The sequence below is a fragment of the Ursus arctos genome, unplaced genomic scaffold, assembly GCF_023065955.2.
Source record: "Ursus arctos isolate Adak ecotype North America unplaced genomic scaffold, UrsArc2.0 scaffold_12, whole genome shotgun sequence".
NCBI classification, from domain to species: domain Eukaryota; kingdom Metazoa; phylum Chordata; class Mammalia; order Carnivora; family Ursidae; genus Ursus; species Ursus arctos.
In genome coordinates this window covers 29,817,629-29,842,614 of record NW_026622786.1, presented here as the reverse complement: position 1 = coordinate 29,842,614, position 24,986 = coordinate 29,817,629, and the positions used below count along the sequence as shown (strand labels likewise).

The following is a 24,986-nucleotide window of genomic DNA, read 5'->3' as shown; positions in this document are numbered from 1 at the left end:
GTGATTTAAAGAGTTACTTTGGATGGGGTGTTCAAGAAAGATATCACTGAAGTTACTGTTGAACAGGATGCTGAGTGATGAGAAGGAGACGGGCATTGAGGAACTGAGACCATTCTAGGCAGAAGTCCCAGCAAGTGCAAAGCCCTGAGGCAGTGGTAATGGTTTGGCCTTTTTGGGGAACAGAGAGATGGCTGAGGTGCGTGAAGCAGATTGAATAAGAGGAATGCGGGATGAGAGGAGGTTGGGAAGGCACCCATGGACCAAAGTAACAGAGCCCTGTGAGCTGTGGTGAGTTTGAGAAACTACTGGAAGACTGTAAACAGGGGAGTGACTGGAGCTAATTCACCTCTATAAAAGATCACTAAATGTTCCATGGAGTACAGAGGAGTTGGAGAGAGGCAGAGTGAGAACAAGGAGACCAGTTAAAGGGTATTTAATAATCCAAGCAAGATGAGGCGCCTGGGTGGCTGAGTGGATTAAGCATCTGCCTTCAGCTCAGGTCATGATCCCAGGGTCCTGAGATCAAGCCCCACATCAGGCTCCCTGCTCAGCAGGAGAGTCTGTTTCTCCCCCTCCCCCTGCTCATGCTCTCTCTCTTGCTCATTCCGTATCTTTCAAATAAATAAATAAAATCTTTAAAAAAAATCCAAGCAAGAGGCGACTAGGGTGGAAGCAGTACAGATGCAGAGAAGTAGATGGATTTGAGAAGTATTTTTCATATGGAACAAGTAAAACTTGTCAATGTATTGAATGAATGAATGCATAAGATAATGAATAGTCACTAAAATGGGGAGATCTGAGAGAAAGGTCAGCATGTGCTACAGAGGTTAAGGAAAGCTTTCTGGAGGAGGCAGAATGAGAGCTGGGCTTGAGAGATGAGCTAGTATGGCTAAGAAGTACAACGGTAGGGATTCAATTGCAAACAAAATCAGTGAGATGGGAATGAGTTTCAGTGTGTCTGGGGACTCATGAGGAACAGCCTGTTAGCTGGATGTTGAGGAATGAGCAGCATAGTGGGGTAGGATGGGATGGAAAGGGGCTGGATCATGGAAGATCTGGAAAGCCCAGGAGGGTGAACTCTCTATCCCTATCCAATCCCCAGAATAGCTGCAGCTTGGGCTTCCTCCCAAGGAGACTGGCAATGAGCCTTTTCTCCAAGTTCCATGCCTGAACCAAGACACGCATCTTAATACCTTCCAAGAGAGGTCTCAAGGGTTCACTGATCTGCCCAACACCAAGGCCACCTGTGAGGCAGCGAGCTGGGAGATGGAACAAGTCTCTGTTACATTTCCCATCCCTGGAAGATATGGCAACACCAAACACTCTATAAATGCTCCAGCTAACAAGTAAACTATCCCATAAACTCTGAGCTAGAGGCATCAGTCTGTCTCTGACAAAACGGTGGGTTTTTGCCAGCACCAGATGGGAAGCACTCCCAGGATTGCCTTGGAGACAACCCATGCCCAGAGTTCTGCCTCCTCCTTCTCTCAGCAGTCTGGCTGCCTAGCCTTTGCTGTCTCCACCAAGGAAGGAATGTACTCACAACTCCATAATAAGACCTCTGTTACACCTGGAGAGGAGGCCTGGATTTTAAAATGTCAGACTCTCTAAGAGACTCCACTGGGGCAGGCGAGCTTAGATTCATAGACCCTGCTCCCTCTGTGACTGTACGGGAGACTTCGCTGCCATGTGTGGTTCCAGCCCAACTGTGAACTCTACAGAGGCAAGGATGCTGCCTGTGTCACACATGCTTTTCCTCAGAAGCTGACCCAGGGTGTTTAGAACACCTTTTCTAAAATAAATAAATAAATAGAATAAATGATGGACTATGAGGTGTGGATGTAAGGGATGGGGCGCAAAAACTACTCGGTGCCTAAACAGCTCCCTGTAGGTCTGCCCACCTCCTCCATGGAGACAACAGCTGCCTTTTACCTGGCGGTGCATACTGTATGACAGAGGTGCTAGGCACACGTCCCACATTATTTCACTTAATATTCACGACATTCACCCTTCAAGCTGTGCATTCGTACACACGTTACCAATGGGGGAACTGAAAGGCAGAGAAGTTAAGGTCACATACTTGCAAGAGGCAAAGCCAGGTCTCCCACTTGCCTACAGCTAGTAGAGGTCATCTCCTACCTCACAAAATGAGGCTCTTTCCACTAGTCCTAAAGCAACTCTGTGGGTGAAAGCACTGGAGTCTCCCACCTGCCACTCTGGAGGGCAATTCAGCAGCCCTTTAGTTCGCCCTCCCACCTCAGCAGGAAGCCGTTTATCAGATTAACAACCCACCTGCTCCCACAGCAGAGAGCAGGGCTCTGAGGAAACAGAACTGGGCTTGGTTGGGCTCTCTGTGGGGGCCAAGGACCCAGGGACATCTTGGGCCTTACAGCTGGGAAGCCACTTTGTGCTTTTTCCCTCCCCAGGAGACTAGAATGTGTTCTTTGACCTCACTGTCAGCATGAAGTAATGGGAAGAACACAGGATTTGGAGCCAGACAGATATGGGTTTGAGTCCTGATAAGCTCTATGAACTTGGTCAAGCCACTTAGACTCTCCTTGTCTCAGTTCTTTCAGCTGAAAAATGGCTTAATGCCACTTCCCTCATGGAATTGTCTTGGCCATTAAATGAGATGGCCTATTTAAGGAGCCCACACCACAGCCAGCCCCCAACAATGCTCTTAAGCAAGAGCGCTCCTTTCCTCTCTCAGCTGGATAGGGCAACCATTATTGAGTCCACCTGTGAGATGAGCACACTGAGGTGACAAGAGATTGAGTAGCCTACAGCTAGTAGAGGTCACCTCCGAACTCACAAAATAAGGCTCTTTCCACTAGTTTTTTTTTTCTTTTTTTCTGGCTTCTCAAAAGCAAAAACAGGTCCTTCTCCCCAAAATTGGTTGCTTTGCCTTGAATATGTAACTGTCTGGGCCCTCCTTCTCTTCTCTTTGCTTCCCTTCTCTAAATCCTTATCTCACCAGTCTCTTTGACACACAAATCAGACTGATCATCATAAAGTAATAGAGAGAGTCACAAGCAGAACGAGAGGTAAACACAATTCTCTCCACAAGCAAGACAAGCCCTCTCTGTTGGTGCAAAATCATGACTCATTCGAAATCTTTTATGGTGGCCAGATGCTGAGCACGTCTAAATTGCTTCAAATTGCTTCTACAGTGTATGTTAGTGGTGGGGAGGGGCACAACCAACATCTATATATATTTATACATTTACCAGGAAATGTATTTACCTTGTTTTCCAATCAGGATTAACCACAAGCCAGGAGTTCCACACCTAATGAATAGGCTAACCCGGCCCACTGTCAACAGTGAAAAGTCCATCTCAAACATAAAAGATTTTAAATCAAAATAGATGTTAGAAGAGCACGATTCTCAGGACTGTTGGGCAGCTAGAGCTATCTCTAGCAGCTGGCAGGGTGAGTGATGGCTGTTTCTGGGGCTCAAACTTTATCCTGGAAGCCTTAGAAGTTAGGCAAGGGAGGCTTCCAAGCAAGGAAAGGATCTCTTTTTGGCCTGCAACTGCTTTACACTTAGGTTGTTGGAAATTCCTGGTATGACCTCTGACCACCCGGAACCAATCCCTGAGTTGACCCACAGTCTCTCTGGAGCCACCACTTGGGTCTTCCCCAAGACAACCTGACCCCAGAGATCTGTGTGGACTCGCTACACCAGATGTTACATCTTGTAGACTTAAGTCACTGTCCAAAATGTAAAACTTCTCATTTGTTCTCACATTCGCAATCTCATAATGTCCCATGTCTCTTTTCCCAAACATCAATTGCTCCTCTTTCCTGCAAAGCTTCCCTCTGTGCCCACTAGAATCCTCTATTCTATGGCAAATCAATCCCCTTCATCCTTCCCCTTATCACAGAAGGCTCTCTTCTCTTCTTGGAGTTCCCTGAGACCTAGTTATCCCCTGATCACAAGCATCTTCTATAGCCATCCTGAGGGAGGATTTCTTGTTCGCTCATGCCTGTGTATCTATCTACCTGGTTCAGCAGATGAAGCCACAAGGTGGGCTCAGTGTCCTCACACTCCTATGTGTTTCAAGACCATTACTTTCCTCCAGTGTAACTCCTTTGGGGCTCACACTGTCTAACTACACCAGCTTCCCGGCATTTCTCTGTGTCCCTACTCCTGCCATCCTCCTGGAGCAGTTCAGTGTACAGGGGGAGAATCCTCCAAGGCCATGCATTATGTTCCTTACATTGAATGACCCTGATCACACTTCCATGTCCATCACCCATTGCCACAGCCACATTGTTTCTCTTGTCACTGCCAAATATGCCATTTTCTTTCTTTTTTTTTTAATATTGATTTATTCGTTATGTAGTGATATTCAATTTTTTTTTTAAGAGGAAGGAAGAAGGAAAGAGAGAATCTTAAGCAGGCTCTACACCCAGTGCAGAGCCCAACATGGGGATCGATCTCACAACCCTGAGATCATGACCTGAGCCGAAAACAGGAGTAGGATGCTTAACCGACTAGTCATCCAGGTGACTCACAGATACACCATTTTCTGACACGGCGTCCTAGCCATTGAGCTGTACATCTGTTTTTCGGCTTCTCTGAGATCACTAATCCCTTGATCCCTCCTCTTTCTACCAGTCCATCTTCCCCCAGCCTTCTTTCCTTTCCAACAAAACTTCAACTGTTCCCTCACTGACAACCTCTGTGCCTGGCACTGTTCTTCTGCTCTCCCCCTAACCCTCTGCACCATGTTCCATTCAACTTCTCCTTCTCCTTTATACACTAGCAGCGGAGAGCTACAAAAGAAAACACGTACCCCCAGCTCCCCAAACACACCTGCATCAGAGACTGCTGGATGCCAATCCCAATATGTCTGTTATCACCATTTCAGAATCCTGATTTGGAATAAAAATCCTTACAATCTTTAGAATTTTGATCTTGAATAAAAATATTTCCCAGCATCCGTTGGAGCTAGACATGACCATGTAATTCAGTTCTGGTCAATAAGGTGAGTAGGAGAAGACTAAGGGAAGTCACAGCTGCCCGAGGGAAATCTGTAGAAAGCTGGCTGAGTGAGACTAACTCCCTCCAACATAAACTCTGGAGCCTTGGCACCCTTTTCAAAGTATATGGAAGTGAAAAGGCCCACAGTGTCTGAAGGTGTAGATGTTGGGTTTGTCACTCACCATGTCCCTAGAGACTGAAGGTCTTCAGGGGTCTCTGTTCAGAAGCTCCCAGACACAGACTTTTTCCAACTACCCATGAAGGGTCTAGGGAAATGGCTGGTGTTAACCATACCATACCCACCTGGTCACCCATTATCACAGTGTGTAAGAGCCTGGACTTTGAACTCACACGGAACTAGACTTGAACCTTGTCTCTGCTACTCACTGTGTGACCTTGGGCAAGGTACTTTACATCCTGATGCCCAATGTTTTTATTTCTGAAATGGGGATGGTAACGTTGAAAAGATTAGATACGATAACATATATGATGTGCTAGATGTGACTATTCTTCATCAGTTTTAGTTCCTTTCCTTCCCCTGATGCCACCAGCTCCCTTAGGAAGCCTCATAGTCCTGTCTGCTTGGAAGAACTGCCTCCCAACCCAAGGCACTTGCACTTCAGGAGACAGGCAGTAATAAGTCACAATCACTCAGTCATGTGAATTGAACACTGTGCCTGGTTTTATGCCAGGTATGGGGGAATGCCATGGAGAATAAGGCACAGACTCTTCCTCAAGAAGCTCTGCTCCAGTGGAAGAAAGCAGCACAGAGAGCTTATAATAATACAGCACAATACCTTAGAGGTAAAAGGGGACATACCCACTGAGTCCGGGAGCATCAGGGAGGAGATGACAGATGAGGTAAGTCCTAAAAAGATGAGTAGGTGTCAGCTGGAGGAAGGAAGGTGAGGAAAGAGCGAGGGGAAAGCATTAGCAAATTAAGGAAAGGACATAAAGCCTGGAATGTGCAAAGAAATGGGCACTTCTGGGCTTCTGGAAAATACAGTGGCATATAGCCTATAGGAGATGCCCAGGTATGTTTGGATAAGCATAAAAAAGAGTCTGATGGGAAATACAACAGATAAAACCTCAATACATTGAGGTTGGAAATATGGGAGATGGGAGTCTTTCAGGTTTTACTTTTTTAAAATTTTTTATTTATTTTATTTGATAGAGAGTGAGCGAGAGAGAGTGAGAACGAGCTGGGGGTAGGGGCAGACGGAGAGGGAGAAGCAGACACCCCACTGAGCAGGGAGCCCGATGCAGGACTCCATCCCAGGACCCTGGGATCAAGACCTGAGCTGAAGGCAGACGCTTAATGGAATGAGCCCCCCAGGCGCCCCAGGTTTTACTTTATATCCCACTACACTGTTTCAAATTGTTGCAAGTGTGTAGCAATTTTATAATTTAAATAAATACTTTTTTGAAAATGTAAAAACAGTTAATTTTGGCTACAACGCCTCAAACAACTTAGAGTGGGGCAAGTCTGAAGCAGAAAGATCAGTTATAAGGCTACTACTGCAGGTGGTGAAGTTCTAAACCAGAGAAGTGACTATAGGGATGGGGAGAGGGAGAAGTGAAAGGTGTCAAGACTGTAGACTTGTGTAGGCGGTGGTACCTTTACTGAGACAGAGACCATGAGGGAAAACAGATACTGACAGGTCAAGGAATTGAGGACTCAAAAGTGACCTTGACATGCCCAGCAAGATCTCTGGGTTTCCTGGGAGGTGTCACTCTAAATGAGGGATAGGCAATGGAGCCTCCGTCTTGCTTATGGCTGTAAGTGAGCAAACATTTACCCTTTGCTTTCTAGTTTCAACAGTGCAGGACTCAAATCTTTTAACTATAGTCTCAGCCTGGCCTGGTACATCCTGAGTTCTAGAAAGTCTCCTCAGACGGAAAGGGCCAGTACAAGCAAACACCTGGCCATCCTGAGAAAGGCACTTGTCCTGGTGCACCCTAATTCTCTTTTTGACCCTGAGCAAGCCACACTCCTCAGTGGGCCTCAGTTTTCCCATTAGTAATTTAGAGGGCCAGAGGGAATCATTTTTAAGGCCCCCTTCCAACTCTCATATTCCATGACCCAATAAACCACATGAAGAGACAGACTCCTACCTAGCTTTTTCTGAGCAGGGAACATTTAAAAATCTGCTTTTCTGATATAAAAAGCTTGCTCAGAGATCATAGGCTCTGTGTTAATTAGACATGTGTAAGAAAGCATAAGCCTTTCTGAGTGACTCCCTTACTCTGCATCCAGGTACAGGACCTCCAGTTGGCTAGATTTCAAACACAATGAAGAAAGGATATCACACTGAATAGATGTCTGACTTCAGAGAAAGACCTATTTTTTAAGCCCTTCTTTGGTGCCACTGTACAAACCCAGCTTCATATCCCCATTTATGAGCTGTGTGACCTCGGGCAACTTATTTAGCCTTTCTGTATATTGGTTTTCTCTGACATTAAATAGGAATAACAGTACCTACTTCATAAAATTGAGATGATGATTAAATGAGTTAATATTTATAAAACACACAGAACAGCACCCGGCATGTAAGAAACATAACACACATGATTGTTAAATAAGATAATAATAATACTACATACATACATGCATATGCTGATTCAGTCTGTCTCTGCTTTGTCTTCTAGGACAGCAGCTTCATCTTCCACACACAGCTCTCAGACGGTTCTAGGCACCCCTTCACACTAGCAAAATGGATAAACAATTCTACCTTAAGTCTTTTTTTTTTTAAGATTTCATTTATTTATTTATTTGACAGAGCACAAGCTGGGGCAGGGGGGAGAGGCAGAGGGAGAGAGAGAAGCAGACTCCCCACTGAGCAGGGAGCCCGATGAGGGGCTCGATCTCAGGATCATAACCTGAGCTGAAAGCAGTCACTTAACCGACTGAGCCACCCAGGTGCCCCTACCTTAAGTCTTTACACTGTATCATGTAAAAGAAGAGAAACATGTCTCTTCTAATAGCTGTCACAGAACATAAAGTTTTTCTTTAAAAAAAAAAATATATATATATATTTAAATGATTTAAACGATATGATTTAAAATGGATATATATATATATATATATATATATATATATATATATATATATATATATATCTTCTCCTTTGCTGTAACTGGGCAATGTGGCCAGTAAAGACCTACCCTGCAGGTGGGATTAGGTCAGTCCCACTCAAACCCATGGCTCAAGAGTAAGGTCCCCAGAGGAAGATCGGAGCATGATCTGACCAAGGGATGAAGATACTCACTACAAGTTTCTACTAGACGACAAGTGCCAGGCTACACTCTGGGAATATCATCCTCAAAATCACAATTCCTGACCTCCAGAAGCTTACAGACTAGAAAAAGGCCATTATAACACAGCACAGGGAGAGAAGCATGAATGTGACAGCCTAGAAGAGGATCACTCTACTTGGCCAGGCCAGAGGGCAAAGAGGCATGAGAGTGGGAGTGGGGGTTGTTACGGAGATTTCCAAAAGAGGTGAATTTTGAAAGAGAACTAAAGCTTTATCAGGTGAGGAAAGGGAGAAGAAATTTTCAAGCACTAAATGATCAAAGGCATAGAAAATGCAAGTGGTTCAGAATGACTGAAGCATAAAGTACATGCAGGGATGGGGAGAGGAGGAAGCAGGCAGGGAAGAGTGGGGAGATGTGAGATGGAGAGGCCAGTAGACCCCAACTAAGGTCAGATCTGTGCTGAGATCTATGTAGCATTGGCATGAACTCAATAGTTGAAAATCTGAGGTAAGTTCAGAATAAGGAAAAGATCATGCCAAACAAAAGGAACGAAGAAAGAGCCTGAAAATGTGTTACCAGAGAGGTAGAAGAACTCAAGTAAATAGAAGGAAAAAACATTTTTAAGAGGAAAAGATAGAAAGTGGCAGTTGTCACAAAGAGATTAGGCAGGATAGGATCTGAGAAGACTTGTGATTAGTAGTTGACGTTGACCTTGACCTCTGACAGAGCAGTTTCAGTAATGGTGGACAAGCAAGGATTGCTTAGAATTCAATAACCTGGAGTTAAAAGTTGAAGTTATGACAGTTGGCTACTCTTGTCAAAATGTTTATATTTTACAATAAAATATGTATCTAAATACTTAAAATATGCATTCAGGAACTTCTCTGCAGAAATTTGTACTAAAGAAATAATCAGGACTACGTGCAAAGATTTCTTTACAAAGATTATACTCTTATGTTAATTACAGCAAATAATTGGAAATATTCCTACGATATGATTTAAAATGGCTACATAAAATGCATCCATCAATGAAAAATCTTTTTAAGACATATTTTATTTTAGAGAGAGAGAGAGCACGGGGAAGGGGCAGAGGGAGAGGGAATGGGACTCTTCAGCAGACTCTGCACTGAGTCACACGGCCCTGAGATCATGACCTGAGAGAAAACCAAGAGTCCGGTGTTTAACTGACTGCACCACCCAGCCATTCCCATACCATGGAAATTTTAATGCAATGATTAGAAAAATACTGACACAGGAAAAGTGTCGAGTTACAAAAGAGAACACCCAGAATGCCCTCTAAGTCTAAGTAGATCTCAAAGTCTTAGAAATAAGATTGGAAGGATATAAACCAAAATGTTAACATTGGTGGTTACCTCTAGAAGTGTGATTATGGGTGTCTGAAACAGGTTTGATTATTTGTACTCCCTAATTTTCTACTACTGTATTACTTTTGTAATGAGAAAAAAGACTTAAGAGCTTGCCAGTAATGAAAAAAGAACATGATTAACTTCACAAGAAATGTGGTTGGCTTTCTTATAGGTTGAGGAAGACTTGAGCTTGTTTATGTGTCCGGGAAAGACTGAAGCTAGGAGAGAGGGAGTAAATGAAAGAGCCAGGCTCTGAGAGGTAAAGGGGATCCCGGGGGTGAGGTGAAGATGGCAGAGGACCAAACGGCAGTGGGAAAGAGAGCTGACCACGGATGCACGATCACCTGCCACTCGGTGTGTGGAGAACAGGGAGATTAAAGGGATGGAGGAGAGTGGAAAAGGTTTACAACAGCTGCTGTAGGGAATTAGGAAGTCAATTAGCAATAAGTGAAGGGATTGTAGAGAGGCTCCGAGGGAGGGCCCAGCTGCCACTGAGGAGCAGGACTTGATCCCACCGCCAGTTAATAGATTAGCTGCAGCCAAAGAGAAAATGTACAGCCTGGATCTAACCAATGAATTCCAAATAATATCCAGAAAATATGACCCAGAATAACTGCAACTGTAAGGACTATATTAAGGTATCAGCTAATTGAAGCCCTGTTTCTCTAGTTTGGTCTCAGGCGGTTGTACGTCTTCGCTGTAATCATTATTTTAAAAGATAAGTAAAGGAGGTGGGAAATGGTAGTAAAATGAAGAAAGATTTAGGGAAATGACACTTTATCAGTGAAAATGATGAATGTTAAATCATCACGATCTATTGGCGCACAATCCCTAGCCCGCTGTTTCCAGGGCTGCTGGTGCTTGTTCATTTCCTAGATGAGTGTCTGTAGAAGTCTTCCTAGTGTCTGATAATAAACAGCCTTGCAGGTAGGTAATTAGAAAGCATTCCTGTCTCATAAATAAATGGTATCGGACTTTCCTATCTCACCAGTATAACCATTATAATTTGCCTTGAAGGAGAAGTATCAGGAAATTCAAGATTGTTAGAACAAAGCAGAATCCTCATCTAATACAGTCTGTGCTTACCGGAATCGCTTCCTGGACCGAGGGAAAGCAGCCACCATCTGCTAAGCATCTACTATGTGCGTGTTCTTTGCTAGGCCCTTTATTTTCACTACTCATTAAATCCTCCTCCTAGTTCTGCAAGGTAGATACAATTTTCTTCATTTTACAGACAACAAAAGAAGCTCAGAGATGGTAAAACAGTGCAAATGATAACACCAACCTCTTAAGACTATTTCGAGTATTAAATGAGATAATAAATGAGAAACATTTAAGAGAGCAGCACAGAGTACTCTCCTCATACACATCAACCACGATAATGGCTATTAGCCATAATAATATTCCAGGATTTATGCTACTGTTTGGCAAAATAAGGTGGGTCTTCTTATCACTATTCCCATTTCACAACAAATGGAATAGGTTCAGCCAAGATTATAGCAAGATCACTTTGGTCAATATTTCAACCAGCACTTTCACTAGGCTCTGCTAGGCCACCATGCTTCTGCACTAGATTCAGGTTCATTATGTCTTCCCTTTGTTCCCAAATAACTTTACAATCCCTTAAGCACGAACCAGTGAGGGTGAGGACAATCCAGAGAAGCAGCCTGGGCTCCAACAGGAGTAAGTCTGGAATCAAAAAAGCACTAAAACATAAAAACACAGAGAAAGAAAAGTCTTTTCAACAAACGGTGGGAAAACTGGATATCCACATGCAAAAGATTGAAATTGGACTCTTAATTTACACCATATACAAAAATTCACTCAAAATGGATCAAAGACCAAAATGTGAAACCTAAAAATATAAAACTCTTAGAAGAAAATATAGGGAAAAGCTTCATGACAGTGGATTTGGCAATGATTTCTTGGATATGACACCAAAAGCACAAACAACAAAAGAAAAAATAAATTAGACTTCTTCAAAACGAAAAACTTTTGTGCATCAAAGGACACTATCCATAGAAAGAAAAGGCATATTTCTCTACAAAATGGAAAAAAATATTTGCAAATCACATACCTGATAAGGGACTGATATTGGGAACATATAATACCTCTTAACAACTCAACAACAAAAATAACCCAGTCAAAAAGTGGGCAAAGGACTTGAATAGCTATTTCTCCAAAGAACATAAACAATGGCCAAGAGGCCCTTAAAAAGGTGCTCAACATCACTAATCACTAGGGAAATGCAAATCAAAACCACAATGACATACCACTTCACACCCATTAGGATAAAGATTATTTTTTTAAAATGGTATATAACAAATGTTGTCAAGGATGCAGAGAAATCAGAACCTCTGTGCATGGCAAATAGGAATGCAAATGGTGTTACTACTGTGGAAAATAGTATGGTAGTCTTCAAGAAATTAAGCATAGAATTAGCATATGAACCAGCAATTCCACTTCTGGATATATACCCAAAAGAACTGAAATCAGGAACAGATATTTGTACACCGTGTTCATAACCATTATTCACAAGAGCCAAAGGTAGAAATTACCCAAACATCCATCAACGAACAAATAAACGAAATGTGGTATGAACTTTCAATGGACTATTATTCAGCCCTAAAACAAGGAAATTCTTATACATGCTACCACGTGGATGAGCCTTAAAAATATAGTGCTAAGTGAAATAAGCCAAAAACAAAAGGATTAATATTGTATGGCCCCACTTACATGAAGTAACTACAGCAGTGAAATCCAGAGATAGAAAGTAGAATAGTGGTTACCAGGAGCTGGGGGAGATAATAATGGGGGAGTTATTGTTATGGAAACTGAGTTCAGTTTGGGATGATGAAAAATTTCTGGAGATGGATAGTCATGATAGGTGCACAATAATGTGAATGTACTTAAAGCCACTGAATTGTACACTTAAATATGTTTAAAATAATATATTTTATATTATGTATATTTTATCACAAAAAATCTATTAAAAAAGTACTGCATCTAGAAAAAAAGATGGGAAAGAAGTAAATGTAAAGATTCACGGTGGTTATCTTTAGGGTGCAGGATTATAGGTTCTTTGTTTCCTTCTTTACATTTTATTATTTTCCATATTTTCTTCAATAACCTTTTGAAATTAGAGTTTCTTTCTTTCTTTCTTTCTTTCTTTCTTTCTTTCTTTCTTTCTTTCTTTCTTTTTTTTTTAAGATTCCATTTATTTATTTAAGAGAGAGAGTGACAGAGAAAGAGCACAAGCCAGGGAGGAGAGGCAGAGGGAGAAGCAAACTCCACATTGAGCAGGGAGCCCAACTTGGGGCTCGACCCCAAGACCACGGGACCATGACCTGAGCCAAAGGCAGATGCCCATCTGACTGAGCCACCCAGGCACCCCATGTTTTTCTTTAAACTGTTGTATTGCCACTGAGATAACAATGGAAGATGATATGCCACCAAGCACCAATTTTTAAAATATCAATAATGATTTTCTTCAGAGCAAATAATGCAGTTTATCTTAATACTATACATTGAAAATAGTTAAAAGGTACTCTATCAATCTAAACAAGGAGGTAAACTGAGGCAAGGTCAAATTTCCAGAAATTCAAGTTTATTTGGGAATTGTAGAGGGAATCGAAATTTGGGAAACATGCTATATCAAGCTACAGGTGAGTCCTTTGAGGATTTGGGGCAGGCTGTACTTATGAGTAAGGAGGGCAAAGAGGGAGAAGGCCTGCCCGGGAGAGATTCTTGGTGGATGTTCATTGGTCAGAAGATAAGCCTCGCTCTTCTATAAATCAGGTATTTACAAGAAATCAGTCTCTCAGTTAAATGCCATTCTTCTGAGGGAGCATGCATGAGGGTCTCCATTTCATATCTTCCAGTTCAAGTTTAGATTGAAATCTTCTCACAACTTCATTAATTACTTATTTAGCCATTTCCTTACTGGTGCACATCTAAATTGCCTACAACTTTTGTGCAATTACAAAAATGAAACAAAGTTCCTTGAATATTTATCCTGGTAAGCTCCTGTAACTATTTCTGAAGGAAAAATATGTAAAAGTGAAATTGCTGGATCATGTCATACACTTTTAATTTATGCTACTAAATCATACTTTCTAACCCATGTGGGCCAACCTAAATCTTTCTCAGAACAAGGTATAAACACATAGGATGGGGATTTTACTTTCAACAAACACAAAACTGAAAGAGGGAACTTTGTGTTTTCACATAACTAGAAGTGAGTGGGTCAGGAATGTTCAGTGGAGACAGGATAGATTGAGAGATTTTACTCTACGTTTTTCACTCACCTTTTTACCTTCTTATTTAGATAACAGAAAACCGTTTTGGATAACTGTCTATGGCTTGTTCCAACAAATAGAAGGAAGACATTCCAATTGAAGAGGTTGCCCAGCAACAGAACTAGGATCTCCTGAGATAACTTTCCATCCCTTGAATTGTTCAAGTTCAGGTGAAATGGTCCACAAGAGAAGCCATCCAGTGTGCTAGTTAAAAAGCACAGACTCTGGAGTCAGGATGCCTGGATTTGAATCCTGGTTCTGATACTTTGCTGGGAGAGCTCGGGCAAGTTAATTAGCCCTCTGTGCCTCAATTTCTTCATTAGTAAAATAACAATAATAACAGTACCTACCCTACAGACTCTTACGCATCACTTGCTCTCTCCAGTTTTAAAAATATCTTTCAAAAGAAACACAGAGGAAGTTAGCTTTCTAAGATTATATGCCTTGTAGCAGTTAAAAAAAAAAATCCCCATACAAGTTAAATCCAAGATGAGGCTGGGACGGGGAAGACCTAAGGATAAGACACTAATCAAGAATTTTGGCTCCCAATCCCCCAGCACTAGGAGCAACATCATAACAAGGAAACTAATAAAACACAGGAATCAGAGAGAATATTATGAGAGAATTCAAAATACTTTTAGGAAATTCTCTGGAGGGAAGTAGAAAGCATGCATCATATCCCACCAAGGTGAAGTGAAAAGAAAACCGGATGGCAATCAGGCACTGGGGTTTTAGTTCTAAATCTGACACTGTGTCGCGTTGGCCAACTGACTTCACCTGTTTGAGCCTCATTTTCCTTAAAACTAAATCATTTCTCTGCCCTTTACTCTCATCAGCTCTCAATTCTGACTCTAGCAATCAGTACTCAAGTTGAAGAGATTTGATGGTTCAGGCCCTCACACTGAGACAAATGAAAAGTCTGTAGAATGCAAAACCTCTCCATCAAGAAGGCAAATCAAGAGAACCCTAGAGAGCTGGCAGGTGGAACTGGCTGCTCATTGAGGACTCTGTTCTCTAGGGAACAATTTGGCTTAGCTGCCTTTTTCAAAGTCCTAGAACCGCAGACTGCCAAAACTGGAAAGTACCCAGTCTCACCCTCTCATTCTGCAATTAAGAAGAGGCTCAGAAAAGCTAAGTTCACTGGCCAAGGTCATCTAGCAGAACATGACAGAGCCAGGACTAAACATCAACCCTTTTGATAGATCAGAGTTTTTCCCACTACCCCTGCTGTCTGGAAATGTGGGAGCCCAGGGCCTAGACATAGCAAATGATCACTTCCGTTTGGTTTTTACTTGAACAGCATCCTGGACGCAAGCAGGGGTGAAGGCTGGGGTAAGCAAAGAAGACACTAGCCCCAGGTGCAAAATTATAGAGGGGGTCCAAAAAACTTAGTATTCAAAACAGTATTTTAATGCACTATTTAAAAATAAAAAATTGAGGGGCACCTGGGTGGCTCAGCTGGTTAAGCAACTGCCTTCAGCTCATAATCCCAAGGTCCTGAGCCCTGAGTCGGGCTCCCTGCTCAGCGGGAAGCCTGCTTCTCCCACTGCCTGCCGCTTCCCCTACTTGTGCTCATGCTCTCTCTCTGTCAAATAAATAAATAACATTTAAAAAATAAATAAAAACAAAAAATTGAACAAAATAAAAAATATAAAGACTTTAAAATAAAGACAGAATCTGAACCTGCATTTGTACAATCCTGCCTCACCCACCTTGCTCCAATCCTGGCCCTGTTTCCAATAAAATTGTTTACAAAAAAAGGTTGACAAGCCACAGCCACAGTTTGCAGATTTGATTCTAAAGATCTTGACTTATGAACTTTTTGATGCCCCCTTAAATTTTGTGCCCAAGGCAAGTGCCTCACTTTTTTCACCCTAGTCCTACCTGGGCAAGACAAGGAATGGTGTGAGCAGGTCACCAGGGCATGCTGTATCTAAAATCCAAGGTTTCCTAACCTTGGGTCCATGGCTCCCCCCATAGGAGTCTGCAGATGGGTTCTGGGGATCCTTGAATCTCCTCCGGTTATAGGCAAAATAATGTGTTCACATATCTTTTGCTGGGAAAACTAAGGGTCTTTAATTTTCGTAGTCTCAAAAGGACTCCAAAAAGGTGAAAAACCCTGCCACAGAATGAGGCAAAACCACCCCACCTGCCATTTTCCTATGTCTTCATCCCTCTTTATTATTCTTCCTGCATAAAATATCCATCTGTAAGAAAAAACTAAGACGTTCATTCTCACAAAAGTGCAACGGACAGAAGACAAAAGCCCAGGGCAGTTTACTCATTGTAGCTCAAAAGCCTTGGGCCAATGGTAAAAGTCCCTTGGGGCACCTGGGTGGCTCAGTCAGTTAAGCACCTGCTAGGTCACGATCTCTGGGTGCTGGGATGGAGCCCCATGGGGCTGCCTGCTCAGCGGGGAGTCTGCTTTTCCCTCTGACCCACCCCCCTTCATGCTCAGGCACTTTCTCTCCCTAGTCAAAAAAAAAAAAAAAAAGAGTCTCTTAAGATCGCAATTTAAGTAACAGAGGCTTCAGGGGGACATCTCCCCCGCCCCCCCCCCCATCACACATCTAGGAGACTTCCTTAACCCTTCCCTGGTGTTTCTCATCCACAACCAACACCCTTTCGACAATCAGTCGTGAAGAGTGGGAAAGACAGCACCTGCTAGAAACGAAAGGATCTGGGCGAAGGCAGCAGCTCACCAATCCCACAACCATACTTTACCAAGGCTTCGCCTTGAACACCATCAGGCCTCAGAAAGGCTCAGACACCAAGCGCGCAAGACCGGAAGCGCGGAGGTGGGACCCGCGCAAGGGCTCACGGGGAGGGGGCAGGTCACGTCACCCAAGTGCCAGGCCGGCCCTGATTGAGGGTTGATAAGTGGCTCCTTGTTTCATGCTACCACTGTTACTGCAATCAAAGTGGCAAATATTTACCTTGGAATCTGACTGACTGAAAATATTTGGTTGGAGCCAGATGCGTCGCGTGTCTGTCCCTGAAATATTAGCTAAAGGAGTGATTTAGGAAAATAAAATGGTGGGTGGGGTGCCTGCCTGGCTAAACTATTTACTTTCCTCGGGCTCCCGCACAGCGTGTGGAGCGTCTAACAATCCCGTAGGGAATGTGAACAGCTGGGAAGCAGGCCAGACTGGGAGAGCGAGAGAGGGTCTGTTTTGCATTGGGCGGATAGTTTTACATAAATCAGAGATGTGGAAATAGACATCTTCCTTAAAGGCTCTTGGAAATGTTCTCAAAACAGTTTACCCAGAGAAGTAAACTGTGAAGTGGTTTTGTTACATCTTTAGTTCTAGAGTGCATCTAAAATAAGGATACTAGTTACTTGGGAACCGACAAGTCCTTTCGGAAATGCTTCTGCTTTCTGAGCCGCTTGTCTGTCCTGAGGTGTGGGCGAGACAATTCACATAGCTTAAGGTTGAGCAAGATGCTTAGTATGCGCCTGGCACTGTGGTCAGCATTGTTGGCCCGTGGTCTAGCAGTTCTCACACCCGGAGCAAACCCGGGATGCGTTATCATTAGGTAGCTGTATTTTCCACATGAGAATCAGCTTCGGAAACATTGAATGACTTATCCAAGATCGCAGGACTCCTGAGTGGCGGAGCTGGGATGGGAACCCAGACAGTCTTGACACTCCGCTCTGCTCCCCTTGAGAGCACCTGTGATTGTGAGGTGCATCTCTGGTCTGCAATTCTACAGATGAAGAGAATGAGATTCATGCTCTGATTGGGGAGGTTTGTGGCCAAGGTGACCTCTTAGGTTGATCCTCTTTGCTACCTCATGCGGTACTAGGAAATGCAGCTTGAGAGGAAAGTAAAACTAAAAATAAATGTAACTAAAATAAGCTTCTACTAAAAAAAGTTTTTAAAAAAAGGAGTCAATATTTTATCTCTTTTTCAAATGTAAAGAGAATACAAACTATATGAAGGTGTGGACTCCAGTGAGAGAATCTTTGTTTCCCAAGGGCAGAAACAATCAGAGGAGGAAAACTGAGCGCTTGATACCCATTATAGACTATGGCTGCTTGCTCCAACCTTCCTTAACCTACTCTTTAACTAGAACGTGTCTAAATACATGACATTTTTAAGGAGGTTACATTAATCAAATAGTTACTTTGAGAACAACCAATTGTTTTTAATCGAACTAATCATTTTTTTTTCTAGATCTGATTCTGTGTTAACAGAAGCCATTTATGAAAATATAATTTCCAACTTCCCAGTCACTTAGCCTAGAAACCTTCAAATCATCTTAGTCCCTGCATCAACTTTGCTAGTCACATCCTCCTCAAAACTTTCACTGGCTCCCCTCTGAATTGAGATGACCACCTACCTCTAGCCTGGCATTCTAAGCACTCCTTGATCTGTCCCAGCGTAACTTGAAGTTCAACTGTGGGAGCCAAGAGAACTTGAAGTCTAATTCCATCCCCACTACTGAATAACTGAGGGGATTTCCCTTTTCTGTAGGCCTCAGTACCTTCATCTGTAAAATGAGGGTGTTGGGATAAATGATTCACTGGTCCTTACAATTGGAACATTCTCTGCATTTCCCCCTTAAGTCTTCTTTCCTGTATTCCCTTCACGCACCTCGTGCTTTAGCCCCCACTATACCCAGGACCCAGCACATGCCCTGCAGAGTCCTATCTCTGCCTTTCTGCCTTTATCTGGAATGTCCCTCCTCTTTCTTCTCTAGACAACCAAATCCTTTGCTTAAAGACTCAAATACAATGCCAACCCCCTCATGAAGCTCCCTTGAGTTCCTTGTTGGGAAGTCACTTATTTAGTCTAGGAATTACATAACCTGGTATCTGACCCTCCTTTTGAGCACAGAACCATATTTGGATTATTTATATGTCTTTAGGGTCCAGGTTATCTTTATATCCTCCCCAATGCCAGACAAAAAGAAGGCATTTAATTGAAGAGCAGCAGGTAATAAATGGAAGTGAAATGTTAGCTGGTATTAACTACCAGCAAGTAGAAAATACCTATTAAATGTGAGCTATTGTTTTTAATACCAATGATGGTAATTATAGATGTTTATTGAATGAGTGGAATGAATGAAATAAATTGCAATCAAAAAACAAAACAAAACAAAACCCCGTGAAAATATGCCAAGTTTTGTTAGGCTGGGTCTCAAGACAAAGTAAAAGGACGTGTATTCCTTAGTAACATCTAGGAAACTGAGGCAATATTTGGGGTCAACTTTTCTAGTTGTATGCAGGTGGACATGTTTAAAATTTAGAGATCCACAGGAACCTTAAAGTTTTTGAACAAGTAGTTTATATCAGATTTTAATCTCAGCACTTTGGAATTCTCAGTTCTTTCTGTTGCAATAAATAGCCTCACATATTGAGTACTTCTTAAAAATTTAAACTCTAAAATAGAAAAAATAACATGACTTCTTTATCAATTTAAACAAAAATAACACATAAATTTCAAATTTGGTGATCAAATATTACGGTGAACTACCTCGAGTACTTTAATATGTAAATACCTCCAGGTACGTGTCTCCTGAGAACAGAGCATTACAAATGAGTGAAGGCAATATCTGCAGCTAGGGAAAGAAAATGTCTCCGTCTTGAGGAAAAAGCATTTGACCATGAATGCAACTCAGTTGCAAAACCTCACCTTGGCTAATGACAGGGTACAACATCAAGACGAGGGGGCCAGGGAGTGGAGAAATGTTTCTCCCCAGATTCCATCCTACTCCACCCCAATCCCAAATAATCAGTGTTAACATTTTGGCACATGTTCCTTCTTTTTGCCCTGCATATGCTAACTTTATTATTGTTACTATTGATTTTTCCAGAATAGAATCATAGTTTATTTGACGCTCCAAGACTCGCTTTGCAATAAGTCCAATTCCTAACATTATGATGTATGGATGTGCCCGCAACTTCGCGGATAGTTCCTACTGAGAGTCCACAGTATTAAACAATGCTCTGGTGAACATCCTCGTACACAGATCCTTTTGCTACAACACTGCTTTCTGACAGGGCGGACCCCATCTTACGAGCTTCAGAGGAGGAACTTTAGTTCAGCAGTTTTTTATTGATAAAACAGTCAATCAGCAGAGCAGTTTCAAGGCAGATTAGATAAAACCCTACTTGGGAACAGAAGGACTCACACCACACCCAAATTCAAAGGGACTTCCCAGGAGGCTCTCTGCCCTCCTCCCTCAGCCGCTATCACGTCTACCAGGTTTATCTTTGGCAGCTGAGCCATTATCTTCCCTACCTGAGTTCCCTCTGCCACCACGTTATATCACAATGTGTGTGAGGTGCGTAAGGCGTAGGCTTTCGCATCTATGAATTAGAATGATGACAGGGAGATTCAAGAAGTTTAATATTCAAGACATTCAGCTGAGAGGGGTGTATTTGAAAAGTCTTTGTGTAACTGGGGGAAAGGAGAGTGGGTTTGTCTGGCAGCTACATACTGTCTAGCAGCCCAACTCCAGTGTGTTAGTGCAGAGCTCTGAGCCCGTCGACTCTTCCAAGAGGCTCTGGAATTCTTTCTACCCTGGCTGGGAAGGGTGTCTTTAACGCTTCTGTTCTGAGTGGAGGCTTTGCTTTGACCCCGCTCAGTGGCCTCCAAGTTTGTCAGGCTCTGGTATGAGTGAGAAGAGCCAATGCTTCCTACCTGGTGGGGCCCGAATTTATTGTGAGTGCAAGACGGCCACTCACCCAAATAAACCGTTTCTGAACCTGTTTGGGTTTTGGCCTGAGTCAGGAGATTTCCTCTTTCTTTTGGTTAATGAGGATTTGAAAGTACAGAACCATCCAATCTGAACCTCTCCTCTAATCCCCTCCCTCATTTTATAGGTGAAGAAACTAAGGCCAGAGTGTAAAGTGACTGGCTTAAGGCTATACATGGTGTGAGTAACAGAACTTTTTAATTCCTCCGGATTACTGCCTTGTCTTTTAATTAGCATTACCAACTTGTTGGCATCAAGGACCTATCAGCATTAGTAGAACTTGCATGTTGGAGGGTCCTTGTCTTGAATGCTCCAGAGAGATTTATCAGGATACAAACAACAGCTGTGCTCGCTCTGGCAGCACATATACTAAAATTGAAATGCTACAGAGAAGATTAGCATGGCCCCTGTGCAAGAATGACACGCAAATAGAAGTAACAGTTACAGTAATAATAAATTATATTATATAATAAATATAAGATGATAGCATGCGAGATGCTGTTCTAAATCTTCTAGATGCTATTACTGTTACTTTTTTTAAAAAAGATTTTACTTATTTATTTGAGAGAGACAGAAATAGTGAGTGAAAGCACGAGCAGGGAGGACAGGGAGAAGCAAGCTCCCCACTGAGCAGGGAGCCCGATGCGGGGCTCAATCCCAGGACCCTGGGATCATGACCTGAGCCGAAGGCAGACGCTTAACCGACTGAGCCACCCAGGCACCCCAGCTATTACTGCTACTGTTTTTCTCTTTCTTGCTTTGCCTTCTCTTGAACTGATTTTTTTTTTTCTTATTCCATTTCTCTCTAATTGGTTGGAAAGTATGTGTGCTTGTGTTTATCATTTCAGGAATTAAATTAGCTAGTTTAGCATGCTGATTTAACAAAATCTGAAGTTCATCTCTTTACCTTACTCCTAAATAATCAAGGGCCTTGGATGACTTTAATTCTAGTATAAGCCCAACATTTTAATTCTAGTCTATTTTCCCTTCAAAAATTAAGAGTACGGTGTTACATTATGTTGCTCCATTATAAGCCAGAGTTTGCTGAGATATGCCCTCATATTTACCAAGATGTTTTTGTTCAATGTGTTTTTTTTGTTTTGTTTTGTTTTTTTTGCATCTCAGGCTTTTCATTTTTTTATTCTGCTAAAGTATGTCCTTTATGATTTCATTTCGTGATTGTCTTTGGGTGAGGCATGCTCTCAAGTTATTGAAGGGGAGGAGTTGTTCTTATTGGTTTCCTGTTTCGTTTACCTGGAAACGATATTCTTTATACAATCCTTTTTTTGGAATATAGCCTCATTGAATGTGGAATTCTAAGTTGACAGCTATTTTCTCTCAACACATTGAGGAAATTCTTACATTGTATTCTCTTCCTTAGCTGCTCTTATAAAATGAAATGTCAGTCTTCCCTTTTTTATAGTGGCTTTCTTTTCTCTTTGGCTGCTTTAAGATCTCTTTCTGTTTCTCTCTCTGTCTCTCGTAGATTCCTTAGTATTCTGCTGTTTCACTATGATGTATCTAGGAGAAAATTTCTTCTTACAGATGTTGCTGGAGATTCACTGAATTTTCTGGATCTGAGAAACACTGGCTCTTTTACATTCTCCTTTTTTTTTTTTTTTAAGATTCTTATGTATTTGAGACAGAGCAAGAGAGAGCACAAGCAGGGGGAGGAGCAGAGGGAGAAGGGAAAGCAGACTCCCCATCGACCAGGGAGCCCCTGTGGGGCTCCATCCTAGGACCCTGAGAGCATGACCTGAGCCAGAGGCAGATGCTTAACTGACTAAGCCACACAGGCGCTCCTACATTCTCCTTCTTATATCTTTCTGGAACTCTGTTGCACCATCACACCCTAGTCTTTTTTATAACATGCCCCCCCTTTTTTTAATCTCACTGTACTACATGTGGATAAGTTCTTTTTTTTTTTTTTTAAAGATTTTATTTATTTATTTAACAGAGAGAGACAGCCAGCGAGAGAGGGAACACAAGCAGGGGGAGTGGGAGAGGAAGAAGCAGGCTCCCAGCAGAGGAGCCTGATGTGGGGCTCGATCCCATAATGCCGGGATCACGCCCTGAGCCGAAGGCAGACGCTTAACGACTGAGCCACCCAGGCGCCCCTACATGTGGATAAGTTCTTTAGATCCAGTTCTTTAATTCTTTCTTGAGCTATGTCTGGTTTCTTTATAATGCATTGAGGTATTTTTGTACAACTTTACTGAGGCATAATCAACATACACTACACAGCACACATTTGACGTGCACACTTCGATAAATTCTAACACATGCATACACTCATGAAACCATCACCATAACCAATATAATAAACAAATCCTTCACCTGTCAAAGTTTCTTCATGCCTTTTTTTTTTTAAGATTTTATTTTTAAAGTAACCTCTATGCCCAATGTGGGGCTCAAACTCACAACTCCTCAGTGGCACACTCCACCAAGTGCGCCAGCCAGGTGCCCCTCCTCACATCTTTTTGGACTGCTTTTCTCCAGTTCTTCTCTATCACTACCTTCCTCAAGCAACCATTGGTTCACTTTCTATCATTATAGATTACTTTGAATTTTGGAGAATTGTATACATATGGAATGATACAGCATGGCTCCTTTTTTTTTCTGGTCTGATTTCCTTCACTCAACGAAATTATTATGAAGTTCATCCATGGACATTGTTAGATCTATATATAGTTTATTTGTTTTCATTGCTGAGTAGTACTCCATTGTATGAATATGCCGCAGTCTGCTTATGTTGTCGCTTGTCATTGGACCTTTCCCGTTCTTAGCTATAACATATAAAGTTACCACAAACATTAATGTACATCTTGTTATGGACATGTGCTTTCATTTTCTCAGATAAGTGTTTAGGATTGGATAATCAGAATTCCATGGTAGGTGTATGTTTGCCTTTTTTAAGACGCTGCCAAAGGGTTTTCTGAAGTGATTGCACCATTTTACATTCCTTTCAGCAGCGAATGAGAGTTCCGGTTGTCTACATCCTTGCCTCCATGTGGTATTATGAGGTTTTTTTACTTGTGGCCGTTCTATTAGATATGCAATTATACCACATTGTGGTTTTAATTAGCATTTCTCTAATGACTAATGATGCTGACCATCTTTTCCTGTGCTTATTTACTGTCCATACATCTCCTTTAGTGAAATGTCTGTTTAAATATTTTACCTATTTTTGGGGGCACCTGGGTGGCACAGTCGTTAAGCGTCTGCCTTCGGCTCAGGGCGTGATCCCGGCGATCTGGGATCGAGCCCCACATCAGGCTCTTCTGCTGGGAGCCTGCTTCCTCCTCTCCCACTCCCCCTGCTTGTGTTCCCTCTCCCTCTTTGGCTGTCAGATAAATAAATAAAATCTTTAAAAAAAATAAAAATAAAAAAAATAAATGTTTTACCTATTTTTAAATTGGGTTGTCTCCTTATAATTGAATTACAGTAATTTTCTACATATTCTAGATATAAGAATTTTGTCGGATACATATTTTGCAAATATCTTCTCCCAGTCTGTAGCTTGTCTTTTCATTTTTTAAATTGTGTTCTTTGTAGAGCCAAAGCTTTTAATTTTGATGGAATCCAATTTATTGATGTTTTCTATTATAGTCATGATTTTTGTGTCATATTTTTTAAAGTCTTTGACAAAGCCTAGGTAAATAAGATTGTCTTGTATATTTTTATGTTGAAATTTTATAGTTTTAATTCTATGTTTTAGTAAATGATACATTAATTTTTTAATATGGTAGGATGCAGAGTCAAAGTTGATATTTTTCCATATGGCTACTCAATTCTTCCAGCACTATTTGTTGAAAATATTATTCTCCTCCCCTCCTCCCCATTGAATTACATTGGTACCTTTGTTGAAAATCAATTAAACTTATACGCCTGGGTCTCTTTCTTGACTCTATTATGTTATGTTCATTTGTTTATCTAACTTTACACCAATACCATACTGTCCTAATTGCTATAGTTTTTTTTTTTAAGATTTTATTTATTTGAGGGAGAGAACGCATGAGAGAGAGAGAGAGAGAGATCATGAGCAGGGGGGAGAGGCAAAGAGAGAAGCAGATTCCCTGATGAGCAGGGAGCTGGACATGAGACTCGATCCCAGGACCCTGGGATCATGAACTGAGCCGGAGACAGACACTTAACCGACTGAGCCACCCACACACCCATTGCTGTAGTTTTTTAATAAGTTTTGAGATCCAGTGGTATAAGTACTACAATTTTATTTTTGTTTTTTGTTTTTGTCTTATTTTCAAAGTTGTTTAAGTTATTCTAGCTACTTTTCATTTCTATATAAATTTCAGAATCCATTGGTCAATTTCTCAAAAAACAAAGTCTGTTGGGATTTTGATTGGGATAGTA

At 41.9% G+C, this 24,986-nt stretch overlaps 1 long non-coding RNA gene and 1 other non-coding gene across 3 annotated transcripts in view; one reads left to right on the top strand and one right to left on the bottom strand.

Moving 5' to 3' along the window:
* The window catches only part of LOC123000977 (uncharacterized), a 28,506-nt gene extending 11,810 nt beyond the window's left edge, over nt 1–16,696 (bottom strand). The window contains exons 1-2 of one of the 2 annotated variants that reach the window (XR_008958780.1): nt 16,635–16,696; nt 7,596–7,693 (exon numbers count right to left, since the gene is read on the bottom strand). This is a non-coding gene — a long non-coding RNA (uncharacterized LOC123000977). Of the gene's footprint in view, nt 1–7,595; nt 7,694–16,571 lie in introns of both variants that reach the window. The other variant, XR_006409398.3, reaches the window with a different exon arrangement.
* Nucleotides 16,697–20,960: 4,264 nt separating this feature from the next.
* Nucleotides 20,961–21,067, top strand: LOC113254851 (U6 spliceosomal RNA). The gene has a single exon (XR_003315974.1). It is a non-coding gene; the product is annotated as a U6 spliceosomal RNA (small nuclear RNA).
* Nucleotides 21,068–24,986: the final 3,919 nt, after the last annotated feature.